This window comes from Mixophyes fleayi, chromosome 3, assembly GCF_038048845.1.
Source record: "Mixophyes fleayi isolate aMixFle1 chromosome 3, aMixFle1.hap1, whole genome shotgun sequence".
Taxonomy (NCBI): domain Eukaryota; kingdom Metazoa; phylum Chordata; class Amphibia; order Anura; family Limnodynastidae; genus Mixophyes; species Mixophyes fleayi.
In genome coordinates, this window is record NC_134404.1 from 295,763,061 (window position 1) to 295,778,672 (window position 15,612).

Sequence of the window (15,612 nt, forward strand, 5' to 3'; positions counted from 1 at the left end):
TAGGAAATTTGGAGTGTAAACTCCAATGGGGCAGAGACTGATGTGAGTGAGTTCTCTGTACAGCGCTACCGACTTAGTGGCGCTATATAAATAGCTGCTGCTGATGATGATGATATTATAACTAAAGACAAGAGCACTAACAGGTGGAAAGGAGACTTTATCCTCCCTTTGCATGCACAGCTTGCTGTCATTTAATTAGTGTGTTAATGGAATGACAACTGGATCAGAAAGCGCAGAGGAAATCGTCATTTGCAATGAAATGTTTAAAATGAACCATTTCTGAGCCATCTGTGTTGCACTTTTGCACCACTAATATTAATAAAATTACTTGTCATTCGTGTGAATTACTTTTTGGGATTAAATATTTATACCTGTATATTTGCTCAGGCTGATAGTCCTTTATAACTTGTGTACATGAATTGATCTTACCCTTATATCACAGAGGATGGGATATAATGCTTGAGGTGGTGGATGAATATAATTTGGAAGTCCTCCATGCTATGAGTAAGGCAGCTAATTATTACGCTGTGCAAAGAAGAGCCACACTTTATCATTCTTTAGCATCACAGCAGAGTTTTAAAAAAAAGTACATATATTACTATATCATTGTCTATGAAGCTACGTCAAACAATAGTAGTCATATTTCCGACAGTGGATATGCCAACACTTATCTTGTCGACCCCAAAACGGTGACAGGGTAAAAGTCGACACATTCATGCTGTCTACAAATATAGACATTGTGTTTGCCAACAGTCACGATGTCTGCAGTAAACAAGTCAGCCGCCGGACCCGACAGCACAAAACGGTTATAACACATAAAGAAAATCAGTAATAAAGCTTAACCCCCCTCCCCATCCCAAAACAAATAAAAACTTGTGCTGACAGCTGGCGGATGGACCCGGCAGCAATACAGCCCGACACACAAAGGGTTAAAAAAAACACGCCCATGTGCCCCCCCCTTTCCCAATCAGATTAACCCTAGTGCTGCCAGACTAATGTTGGTTCTAGCAAAATAGGACGGACAAAAAGTGCTAACAAAATAAATATAAACTATACTACTATTTACAAACTTTAGCACCCAGTACAATATCTGATGTATCAACTTATACAAAAGGTGGCAATTAAGCAGGGTCTACTGATAAAAGAGCAAACAAAATAATATTACTCCCAGTACTTGACTTTTAGCATAGTTTCCTATAACATCTGTATTTAGTTTATTTTTTTCCTAATCAGGCAGTTAGTCATGTATTTTATCCGTGTAGTACATAATTTCATATCACTTAAAATCAATTAATAAACTATTTTTTTAAAAAAAAATATCAGGCCTGATTTAAAATCGAAATGTTTTCCAGCATTTGCTTGTCCTCAAGCCCACCTCTGTATTATGTCGATTATACATATGACTAAAATATCAATATTACTAATGTCAAATCGAATGACAAGTACAGGAGACTGACAAGCTGGTGGCATTATATTTATGCATATAATTAATTATGTACTAAAACTTTTAAACTGAAGACTGTGGTGCCTATGTGCAGTCTTTACAAGCTGCAAATAATGACGATGTATTCACATGCATTCATAATGTAAATGAATGCCCTTGATTGGTATTATGTACCGATGGGCTGTGTTAGTGACCTTCAATGTAAATAAAGTCTGGAAAAATCCAAGCATATACCGTCATGTAATACAAAGGTCAGACTTTTGTCAGGGTGAAATTGATTCTGCATTTTTGCTTTTGATTGTTTTCCAAAGCTCAATCCCTCTTCGTGAAATTCATTATTATTATTATCATTTTTAGCCCTGAAGGGTTATGTAGAAAAGAGACGAGCTCAATTGTAAATGTTCCCATGGAAAAGTTAATGCGCGACACCAGACAAATACAAACCTTAAACACACTGATTTCTCCATAGCTCATTGTGACACAGCTCGTCTTTAGCAGGGACAACATCAGGACAATGTGCAGCATTTGACATCCCCCTGATGAATAGTGACCGGGCAGGTGCATGTGTGCGCATTACCAAGGCAGCTAGCAGCACTGTCATTGTCACAGATGCAAAGGGACATCCAGGGGACAATAAAAGCTGGACTTTCATGCAGATTTTTATTATTGTTTGTTTGTTGTCCCTTATGCATTTGGCTCAATCACTTCTGTAATTGATCATAAATTAAAAGTGTTTATCTCAATTACAATATGATGGCAGGGATTGGATCTGGAGACGTGACACTTTTTCAATTCGGCTGCTTGAAATTACATACCTGCAATATAAATACCATGAACAAATGTACCAGCAACATAGAACTGAAAAAATGATTTTGCCTGATAAGGTTAATATCTGAATCTGGGGAACAATATGACGGAATTTATGTAGTGTGAATCTAAAATTATAAGTGGTGTACGGGTAAGATCCACTCTTCAGCAAGCTTCCTGTATCCGAAAACATAACATAACAAGTCATTGTAAATATATCAAATAGAATTATCCACACAACCTGAATGATAATGTTCTAATTGGAATTATTGTATGAAGGTACCTTTGGACCATTTACACCCCCTCCTTCTCTACCCAAAACCCCAAATATCCACTCTGGCTGTAAAAGACTGTTTCAGCCTAATTTCTTCTTTTGTTGGTGCGATGTTCTATGTGATAAGGTTATAACGAACCATTATTAATTCGCCTACCGGTGTTTCTGGAGGCCAATGATCTCACCCTCCTCCCATAGGGTTAAGGGTTGCTCTTGGTACTTTCACCGATGACACTCTGGAGACCATTCAATTAAAGATAAGAGCCAACCACTCCGTTTATTTTCGTGTACAAAAGTGTTATATTGTAGCAAATTGAATTGCATTTAATATCGGCGGATTAACTCACTCTCGTCCTCAATATATCCCAGCGTGATACATCAATTTACAGAAGAGCCTACACTCAGCTCAAAACCTTTTTTATATTGTTAACGAATAACAATTATTAATTTATGTAGCCATAAGATAAAAATAAGCCTTATAAAAGGTGAACGTCAGATAAGAATATAAAGACATTATTGTAATAAAGCCATACTTTTTTAAATATTTTTATTAAATAAATGAATAAAAACAGGTTTTAATGTAAAATACAGAATATGTTCACATAGCTATAAATATTATGAGCTTTGTTTTATATAATCCAAAAATGAATACAATGCAATAATAACATTGAAACACTCATTTTAATTCATATTCTTTACCTCTGTTTATATTTAAAATAGCAAATGAAAAGCCACCATTATCTCGGTTTACTAACCGTTGTTACTTACTGTTTGTTACTGTTATAAATGCTGGCACCAATGTTGCAAATGTGCGCAGAAGGTGTGCTATTAAGAGATAATAAAAAGTATATATATATATATATATATATATATATATATATATATATATATATATATATATATATATATATATATATATATATATATATACCCGGTTACACTGGGCTTTTAGACTTCAGCGTCCCCAAACGTTGATAAATCCTCTGATTGATAACCTCTTACTTTTGCCTAAATTTAAAGCAGAGAGTACAACTGAAAAAAAAACCAGAAAGTCAATATAGTTGATTTAAATAGCAAACAGAAAAGTGCTGCTATAAAGCGATATTTTTCACCGTTATGACAATTACAAACAGTCATAAAAACCATCACACCTTGCTGAATATCATAGATCAATATTTAGCTATACAATTTCCGTACAATATGAACGTTATTCAAAACATTTACAGGTTATTCATTTTGTTTTTAGTTTATGTTTATTTTATGATACATTCACGTCACATTTACAATTGCAAAATAGTAAAAAATATTCCACAACATAAAAAGTTATTGTTTCAGAATGTTATAATACTCTCAATGAACCGGTTTTATAATGCTTCTATACAAGTTAGTTAGTTCATTAACGTAGTCAATTTCAATTTACATTCAAATACTAAATATTCAGCCGCAGCCTGGAAGCCATATGTTGTATGCCAATAAAACCCTGGACGCTTTATTCTATATAGGTCTTCATCTATGTCTGCTGTTGTTCTTATTGCAGTAACCCTTTAGGAGCCTCTGGGCGCTAATGACTAAACGAGATGCCTGCACGAAGATTTAGTCTGCGATTTACAATGTGACTTTTTAAGTACTCCCGCCAGGAAATTAAATTAAACTAGGCACTTACATACATACTGTTCACTGTTAAACGGTTTGGGTGATTGGTGGGTTTTATGCGTATACAGAAATATCGGAGGGTCACTTTATATTGATCCTGTCACTTATTATTTTCAGACTTACAGTCTCCCTGACCGTTTTTTTTTTAATTTCCCGTCTAACCGGTTCGGAATTCATTCTATCCACCTCTGGTCAGACAAGCGACAAATCACTTATGTGCTTTTTTTTCATTGACATTTTGTTTACAATTAGTCAAATAATTATTAATACATTGATTACATTACATTACAGAAATCGCATAACCCTGTAGATATGTCATTGCATGAAAAAGATTATTAATAAAAATATCTATGAAATTATTTATTTATGTTGCTTAAATTATTATCTCCAGTCTACATTTTTATATTATAATTATTATTATTATTATTATTATTATTATTATTATTATTATTATTATTATTACACGCAGTTACAATAGTACTCGCTTTAGTGTATGTGGATTGAAATTACCTCTGTTTCCGGTGCTAGCTCTATGACTTGTCACCACTGTGTGAAAAGTGCCTTTCAGAGCCATAAATATGCAAAACCAAAAGGGAAACACAGACTTGCTAGTTTCTAATTATAACAGAATGTTTAACTTAACCGTTTCCTGCTCAGAGTGCCCGGGACACAGTTATTTTACTGGCCATGTCTTCTGTGTGAATGGTTATTGGATTTCCATACTTGCAGTTAATTTATTTGGAAATTAAAATATTCCGACGCTATTAAGATCGTTAAACACTTTATTGCCTTTTTACAGATGTGATCTGGAAATATCTACTGTTTAGTACGAACTGTACAACTGTTCGATTCTCCTGTGGTTTTCATTGCTGACATAACACAACCTACACGCTGGCTATGCAAACAAATATGTTTAATGTGTTCTGCCTATTTGGGTCACTTGCTTTACATAACCACACCGCATAAGCCAGTAAGTATTGTCTTACAAACTCGTCTTGTTTTACACGGAGCAGCGACTTTTCCGATAATATTTCAACAAAGCTTAGAAAAATATCTTATCAGTTAGTCCATATACATGAAACACAGTCCATAGAATCATACTGGAAGTGTATCTGCTAATGGGATATTTTGTTTAAACAAAAACATATAGCTCAGCCCTTTGTTATATGAAATGCAGTGTCTCTATCCATATAAAATAATACAAACATACTCTTCGTATATATAGCAATATATACAGGTTAGTTTCCTATATAAAGCACATAGATGAGGCCCAGGCAGGTCACTAACAGCTTTCCGTGGCCCCTGAGCTTTCTGTCCGTTGTGTGTTTAATGGTTGTAAAAGAAAAAAGGTTGATGTCTACAGCGATGATTTCAATGGATTTGCACCGTGTAGTTTAGTATAAAATTCGATTTCATTCCGGAATATCCAAGTGTGTTCACAGGTTGCCTACTGGTGTAACTCAATTTCATGTACATGGGGCCTTATAAAAAAAAGTAAATAAAATATAAATGGCAGTGTAAGAAAATCTGAAAACAATTAATTAGATAGATAGATAGATAGATAGATAGATAGATAGATAGATACATAGATAGATATAGATATATACTCGCATACACACTCACACACAAACACATACATACATACATACATACATACATACATACATACATACATACATACACGCACACAAACACATACATACATGCACACACAATAGTGTTACTAGGATAGGATTAGTCATTGAATATAGATCAATGAGTAAAAACACACACGCTGAAGTCACTGACCTCAGAAACATGCTCCATTACCATGAGACAGAGAGAGAGAGAGAGAGAGAGAGAGAGAGAGGGGGGGGGGGAGAGAGAGAGAAACGGAGAGAGAGAGAGGGAGATAGAGAGATAGAGAGAGAGATAGAGAGAGGGAGAGGGAGAGAGAGAGAAACGGAGAGAGAGAGGGAGAGAGAGGGCGACAGAAATTGGGAGGAAGAAAGAGAGGAGAAGAAAGAAAAAGGGAGAAATGGGAAGAGAAAGAAAGAGGCAGGATGACAAAGAGAGACAGGAAGACAGAGAGAGAGGAAGAGAGAGACAGGAAGACACAGTGAGAGAGAGAGAAAAAGAGAGAGAGAGAGAAAAGAAGACAGCAAAAAGGGATGAGAGAGGAAGAGAGAGATACAGGTAGATAGAGATAAATAGGAAGAGAGAGTAGAAGACAAAGAGAGAGACAGGAAGACAGAGAGAGGAAGAGAGAGAGAGACAGGAACAGAGAGAGAGAGAGATACAGGAAGATAGAGATAAATAGGAAGAGAGAGTAGACGACAAAGAGAGAGACAGGAAGACAGAGAGAGGAAGAGAGAAAGACAGGAACACAAAGAGAGAGAGAGAGAGGAAAAGAAATACAGGAAGACAGAGAGCGTGAGGGGGGAGAGAGAGTGCATGTGGGATATTAAGGGTAACACTTTTGATGCTGTATATTCTTTCCTTGTCATGATGAAATCATTTTATATTCCTGTCTAGTTGAAAGTGTTGATATAAAAAAGAATTTGGATGCATTACGGGTAAAAAGGTCATCTGCACTTCATGGGGAGTCTCAATGAATCGCACTTACAGTGTATGTTTGGACATCTTATTGCTAAGAGTATCAAGGGAATTTCACCTTGGGGAACAAGCTGGATTTAGAATGTGACACCTCAGTGCTACACTTCTGGGGCACTGTCAGTGGGAAAATCATTCTTCGGCTCTTCAATTCCATGTTGACTTTTCCCCTAAAACTCAAAATATGTCTTTTGTTTCCAAGGTATGTAAGGCCGCTGGAGTCACGTATTTAGGTTGGATTCCAGCACTGCTGTAATAGTGAATGTACTACTGGAATGTACCGAAAATGAGACAAGTGCAATAGACTCACTGGTGTGGAAAAAAGACATAGGTTCTTCTCCACTTGTTTACAGATGAAAGGAAGGATCTAAACACCGCTTTAATCAATGAAGGAATGGAGTCTCCGGTTACAATACTGAACTCTGGCAATGAGGCTTTCCTCCTGATAAGTGCAGGTTAGACACCTGAGATAAACCCCTTTCTACTGCTCTGATGGGGACTGAGATAGGCAGCATCTCCTACCTTATCTACTGGGAGATTTAATTGCTTGTGGAGCTTGTGTATAATAGAAAGGAAACAGTAAAAAGAACTTAATTATCCCCAGTTCAAGAGTAACGGTTATTGCTATGGATTATACAACAATACTTGTTTTCAGGATGTTGCCAAATATCCTGGGACAATTGTTCTGTCCCCAGTGTATGTATCCATAAAATGGTATAGAGGGTATTTAGACTGAGCAGCCAAATAACTTTATTGTTAATTTGGATACATTACACATACGTTTTATTGTTGCAGACAGCAGATACAGTTTAATATGCTACCGAACAGGCTTAGGCAGTCAGTTGGATGTCCAGCTGTTGAGAACTACAAGTCCCATGTATGCCCTGCCAACCTCCATCTGACAGTGCCTGCTGGAACTTGTAGTACCACAATAGCTGGCGATCCACTCTCTCTACCTACCTCCGCTACAGAATAATAATGTTGTCAATTTCTAACTAACAACAAGGAGTATAAATGTCTTTTAAATTACGTTAATATAGAGCAATTTGAAATGTGCATGTCACATTATATTAATGTATTTTACCGAATACCACTGTCTGTTTGAATACAGTTAGGTTATATAAAAAAAACACATTATTGCTGTCTTATGGCAGAACATAAGACTATGCTGGATGTAATATATATATATATATATATACATATATATATATATATATATATATATATATATATATATATATATATATATATATATATATAAAATTATAGAGAGAGAGATTGCGTTACAAATACTTTACATTTTGCATTTTACCAGATGTTTATGCAAAGACGATTCTGCATATAAAGAGCACAAGTAATGTTTGCAGTAGAAGCTAGGCTGGAGAAGAAGGTAAATCCTGCTGCAAAGTGCTTGGGAGTGGCTACTATGTCAGTGCACCCTGCAGTCACCAGAATAGTAAGCCCCGAGAGTAATAATAGTCACTTTTGTTTGCAGAGTCCTTCAGGTAGGGTCAGGGAGAGTTCTGGCTCCCTCCCTCCCTCCCCTGCCTGTCACTTTTTCAGCAAACTCGAAAATTAACTTCAGCACAGAGCAAGGAGAGATTATTTTTGTTTTTCCAAGCACTCAAAAGCAATGCAAACTAATAAAATCTTAATACTTCTACCAGGCTAGCCTTAAATATATAAACCACGTAGGCTCAATAAAGCCGATTTTCATATTTACATTGAAAACAAGAAGAAAATAGCAGCTCAAGCCACGTTGTGTACCTTTGCAATTTACAACTTTGCTAGCAAGGTGTGAACTTTACCCAGTTACTTACCATGTTTAAATATGAGTAGGTCACTGTATGTGAACATGAAAGCCATTGGCTAACGTTCACACCTGGCATAACATCCTGTAAGCAAGAAACATACCATTAGTCAGCTGCATTTCTAATCAATTACTCATTTTGGAAGGTTGCCCCCTATCCTGATGCAGTTTTTTTCCCCACTTATTTCCCAAACATTATTTTCCACGTATTTCAAGAGTGATAGCTCTGCTTGTTTATTTTGCTTTTGCTTCATTTTGGTTTTTCTCTGCTTATGAGCTTAGAGATGCTGTGCCAGCAGAAGCTTTTACTTAATTATAAGCTTTATTACTTGTAGATATATATTTATTACATTGTGTATCTTCATTTTTCCTTTAAGTAAATATTGGATTGTAGGTTATAGTTTACTATCGAATGGCATAATGCTAGTGAGCACTAAAGCTATTTTTGGTTCTATTGCAAAACCATGTGACTATTTTCACAAGTCTCACTCCATTGTGTATTTCACAGTGTTAGTTGTGTGTAGAGCAGGCCTGGCCAATCTGTGACTCTCCTGGTGTTGTGGTACTACAAGCCCCAGCATGCTTTGCCAGCAGCTGATAGCTGGCAATGTATGCTAGAACTTGTAGATTCACAACACCTGAAGAGCCACAGTTTGGCCAGGCCTGGTGTAGTGAAAGAGCCTTACTTCAATGTCCACCTACCACTGCTCAGTTAAGACTCAAGCATACCTTAAATTAATTATGGGAGCAAGGGAACATATGGACTGTCTTTATTGTATTTGTCATTTTCAGCAATGTTTTTACAACATTAGTTAAAGTGCGCCCAAAAAACACACGTTCTTCCAGGAGGCTTGATCTCTGCCACCTCACAGTGGAAATTCCGAAATCAAGTTCATTTGTGGTGGAAAAATGCTGAGCACAATCCTGAAAAATCAGGGAACATACCTTAAAGCCCCCCTCGCCAACGTTTGAATCTCATTTAAATAATCCAGCCCAGACACAAATCATCTATTAGGCTTCCTAGGCCCTAACCAGGGCCCAGTGAGCACTGAGGAGCCCAGAATACTCTCTTTTTGTTTTCTTTTATGTTTCTGTGTGCATAACAGGGAGCCTTTATGCACCTAGCCCAGTGGTTCCCAAACTTTTGCAGTTTGTGGCACCCTTTAGAGTCTCTATAATTTTTTCAAGGCACCCCTCCAAAATAATTACTGAGCAGTCCTGTTTTAGAAGTAGTTGGGTCAAAAAATTGTAATAAGTATTTAGGTCAGTACAGAAATACTTATTTAGCTGTATGCAAAAATGCCCCCTCTGCATCCAGACACTCTGCGCCCTCTGCCCCCAGACACTCTGCCCTCTCTCACACTGTCCCCCTCCTCGCCACGCTGTCCCCCCTCCTCTACCCTCTCTCACGCTGTGTCCCCCTCCACTGCCCCTCTCACGCTGTGTCCCCCCTCCACTGCCCCTCTCACGCTGTGTCCCCCCTCCACTGCCCCTCTCACGCTGTGTCCCCCCTCCACTGCCCCTCTCACGCTGTGTCCCCCCTCCACTGCCCCTCTCACGCTGTGTCCCCCCTCCACTGCCCCTCTCACGCTGTGTCCCCCCTCCACTGCCCCTCTCACGCTGTGTCCCCCTCCACTGCCCCTCTCATGCTGTGTCCCCCCTCCACTGTCCCTCTCACGCTGTGTCCCCCCTCCACTGCCCCTCTCACGCTGTGTCCCCCCTCCACTGCCCCTCTCAAGCTGTGTACCCCTCCACTGCCTCCCTCTGCCGCACACCAGCCCTAGAAAAAACAAACAACACAAAAACTTACCAATCCGCGCAGCGCCGGGACCCAGCATCCTCCTCTCTCACGCAGTGACAGCTGCGTGAGAGAGGTGGATGCTGGCCCCCGGCACCCCTGTGACAGCACCGCGGCACCCCTGGGAGCCGCGGCGCACACTTTGGGAACCGCCGACCTAGCCTGTACTCAACAAGGAAGACTCTGATCTGTCCAACTCCTCTCATCAGAACATGTAACATTTTGCACCTCCGCAGATGCCGCCATTGCCACGTGTAAAAAAAAAAACATGCACATTGCTCAAAATATGTTGTATTTGTACAAAACCAGACTCCAATATAGTTTTGTAGTTTCATAAATGCACCTTAATGCCCACAACACCAGGAACAAGGGGGCACACAAAACCATCTGAGTAGTTGGGCAGTTTAACTGCACATTGACTAATGTTAATGATGATGATGAATTAACCCAAATGTATCCAGGGCACAATAGTAGCAGGTGCTCTGGGCAGCACTATTCAGCTTTGCAATATGTCACCATGTAGTATAACAGCCCCCTGTAAATAATATACATATAATGATTGACTAATAGCAAAGCACATTGTCAGAGAATCACTGACCATTTCTGACATTCCTGCAATCTTTGAACTACGACATTCACTTCTGCATATTGACAGCTGGGGGGGGGGGGTGCAATAATAAGATGCACTAAGGCCATGTGGTTACCAGAGCAGCAGCAGGCGTGGAGCTCATTCCATGGGAGCCATTTAAAAATATGGATTTTCTAACAACTATTGATCATATTTATAAAAATTATAAGAAAATTATGCCAAGTAAACATCACACTTTACTTCATTCAGCAACTACTAACTTTAGTAGATGACCGCACAACATTTTTGAAAGTTAAGTAATGAATGTGGCAGCAGAATATAGTTTATATATGTGCTTGTGGAAAGCACAGTGTGCATGTTTAGGTTACCACGTGCAGATATATTATATATATATATATATATATATATATATAAATATATATATATATATAGATGGAGAGATAGATAGATAGATAGATAGATAGATAGATAGATAGATAGATAGATAGATAGATAGATGTCACTGGCAACCACATAACCATGGGTCGTTTTTGGTCTTTTTTGGCCAAATAGCTGTGCAACTATTTTTAGAACTGTCCCCCATTGTTTGCATAAGTGGTTTCTGTTAGTGATAGAGCTAGCAAGTGACAATATTTGTTCCCAGCTGTGTACACTGCACTTACTTAAATACTTATGTTGTTGTGTATAATTGCTAAGTGGGACAGCTTTTCACTTTACCCCAGGCAGCAAAATGACTAGGTTCACCCCTGAATGACAGAGTAATTAAAGTTAGTATACAAGATCGCATCCTAGGCAAAACGTTTGAAATTGAAACATAATCATAGCTAGAACATACATTTATACTTACAAAGTATATTTCTTATTATGGTCGGGTATTACAGATATGTTAAAGAGTATTTAGGAGTAAATCTTTGCTTTGAAAAGAGGACAGGTCTTTGTGGTATGATGTATGATCATAGGTCAAACTTACATGACACTGAAGGCCAAATTAGGTAGAATACAAAAGAGCCAATCTAGGTCAAGGGAGGCCACACATGCAGACGCTGGATTCCAAAAGGGTTGGACACTTTCAGTCATTCACATATTAATAAGAGCAGAACCCAACTTACAGAATGGAAGCTAAGAAAATAAGATTGTCTCTCCTTATGGATATCTATACCTGTGCTGTTTGGATTGGTGTTTTTTTATGCTATATTTCAAAATTTTACATAAACAATACGAAAACACTACACTAAACGCTAAGCTAAGAAATACAAAAGTAATAATAAAAGATACCATAAAAAGACAACATGGAAGGAAGAAAATCCCCGATAGACGTCCTCGACCTGATGGTAATAGGTTATGGTTACTCCCTTGGGATCCTCATTATTACCTCTTTACCACTACATAAACGATCCCACAGATTTCAGTCCTCCAGCTGCTAATGATTATTACAGCCGTGGCATTTAGTTTAGCAATATGATTGAATGATTGCAACACAGATCCAATTGGGTGTATCCTGGACTTCATTATTGAGTTGACAATTGTTGATTAGTATTTTGCATGCGCTATGGCTTCATTGATCATCAGTAACTGAAGTATTGAAGCCTGTGGGGTCAATGAAGCATTAGTGTAGAGGTAATGATGGGGTCCCCTAGTCTAGGGGAAGGGTATACTTGTGGGGGAAGGGGTTTCTCTCTGGGTGGAGTTTTCCTTTGAAAGGAAAAGAAAGGCGTTTACTCAAAGTTCACGGAGGCTCTCGAAATATCAGTTTGATAAGTATATATAGAATCATAATGGAACATGAATAACAATTACTTTATACTAGTTTTATTCTGAAACAAAGAAATTCTGCAAAAAATATTTTTGTATACTGATTACACAAACTGTCCTATATAGAGTTGCTAGCCAAAGTATAACTGTAAAAATAATGGAAATGTAAAAGAAAGTAAATAAAATTCCATGTTTTTGATGCCTTAAAGGTCCATACACACATTGTGATACTAATTATCAATAATTATACGCTCACAATCAAGGGTATCGTTAATAATATTGATGGAAAGTGAAGTCATTGGCCTGTGTTTGAGGTTATAGTCTTCATTTCCACACCAATTGCCACCCACCTATGGTATAAATTGTATCTGAGTTCGGCACCCAGTATGGTCAAACTGATCGGTAACCTGAGGGTTGAGCATCAGGAGGATTCCATGTATGTACAGCGTTAGCTGCAACAACAGAACTGTTGTGTAGATACAACTGTATCCAGTGCACAGACCTGAGTTATCTGTTGTCATATCCAAGGGCAATGAATATATCCAAATCAGTCTAGAAAATAAAATTGTCAGACAGTAGTCTTCCCTTGAACAGCAAGTTAATTGTACTTCTTACTTCAAGTCTGTTCTTAGGAACCTTGCTCTGAAAATTAGTGGTCTTCTCATGCATTCAGCTTTCTTAGTTTTGGCTTCATTATCAATTGTGCACATTATCGAGAAGTAGCATTTCACAATTGATCCTATTATAAAGTAAAGAATATACAAAGGTCTCCTAAAATAGTTCTCTGATTAAAATAATATTTGTGGAGAAAAAAACAGAAGTACCACTGAAACATTGCAATGAACCCCAGTCTTATGTCCCATGAACACACATGTGGAGGTTTAACATTAATGGTTTACTGTAAATACCGAAACATATTAATTTCCTCAAATAATGTATTTTATTATAAAAACAATTAAATCACCGGTCAAAGTGTGGGTGCTATGCCATACTGTCACTTCTCCTACTGCCTTCATTGTAAGACTATCAAATGTCATTCCTTTACATTTTCTATACCAACACTTCTAAATCTCCAACCGACACATCTACCTTTTTACTTTGACCACTGATTGAATTTATGGCAAACAAGTGATTGGCTTTTCTACACTCACATCTGGCCCCCTTTTTTTTGTCCTTTGGTAAGACTCTATTGATGACCCGCTGTTATGAACTAAACTGCCAGTCCTCCACCTCTGATAGCATGGAGAGGAGATTAACAGTCAGTCATTTAAGTAAACAGGACAGGGTGGTGCAGCACCTGTATGGTTCCCATTGTTATCTTACTCTGCCATTGTGACAACTGGTCTCTGTGCTATCAGATGCAGATATCGCTGTGGGGACACCAGTACACTGGGCGGATCCCAGAAGGTACATATGTTTATGTAGAATGTGAGAGCCGGGTCAGTTCACCATATTTGTTAATATGTCAACAGAAGCACCTACCTCAATGATATTGATTTGAAGGTAAAGACTCTCTGCATATTCTGGGACTAATTTAAAGTTAAGTTACATTTTGTGGTGTAAATATATGTGGTTTCATGTTGCACATGGGCAACAAAATGTATCTATATCTATATCTTGTGCATTTATTATACTTTATGACTCATATATGAATAGGTGGAATGTGAATGGGAAAGCATTAGTTAAATACAGTACTGACATGTTCACGTAAGGTTTGCATGCCTGTAGAGATGCAGCCTAATTAGATATGGAGTCATACCAGGTACGTCACTTAGGAGTCATATGTCTCACAGGTACTGGAGGGCTGTTGTAAATATAAACACATGATGATGATGACCATCAGTAACAACTAACCATTTCTGATTTGCTGCTTACATATTGACCTTCAAGCTGATAGTGTTTAATTCATTACCATTGTATCTATATTATATCAAGTCGTGGCCGTCTATTCGCATTACTTATTTGTTTTTTCTATCTAACGTCTGCAGAAAAGAAGATTTCCATTTCAATTTGAAAGCGTCAAACAAGGGATGTGGGGTATATTCGATTACATTTGATGTTGAAAATACTACTTTCACATTTATTAATAACACTGTAAAGACGCTATTCTCTCTTGAGTATATGACACTTCATTACATTATTATATTGTATACATATATGGTAATACACTTTGGCATTTATTACTAACACTGACAAGTTGTATCCCTGCACTATTGTTAGGCGTAAGTGTACACATTGAATGCCTGATGCAGGAATCTGCTTTTTGTGCACCAAAATATTTATGTGTATGTTCAGAGTTTAAAATGCGTCAAACTGTAAACTAAGCTCTTAGAACACTGCCTGGCAGTAATGGTTTCTCCAGTAATATGGCTTTTATATGAAGGAGTAAGTGACGCTATTGTATGTGCAAAACTACAACACTGAGGTTGGGGCTTCTATTAGAAAAAACAGCTCGCTATTGGAAAGTGACATTTTTGTGAAGGTGGATATCTCCTTTAAAATCCCTGAGCGAAAATTTATATTAAACTTATTTTTTCTATTAGCTGAATTCTGGTAATAAAAGCTAATGTACACATCTCCTACTTAAACATAACTGCCTGGAATATTTAATTAAGTTTAATTGCCTGTGGACAGGATATATAAATTTCAGAAGTTCACCATTCATTTGTTTCACTTACATATAATTAAGAGGTTCAATTGCAATGATTTTGCATTGCAATTGCTTATTTTAAACAGGTCACCTCCAGAAATTATTGCAACGTAACCCTGAAACTATATTCTCCACTAGCAAAAAGGTAATCCACTGGTGACCAAGCAGTCTGAGGAGAACATGACTAACGTAGATATTTGAAACAGAAATATTGTATGATTTTACAAAGCGGTATATAATGAC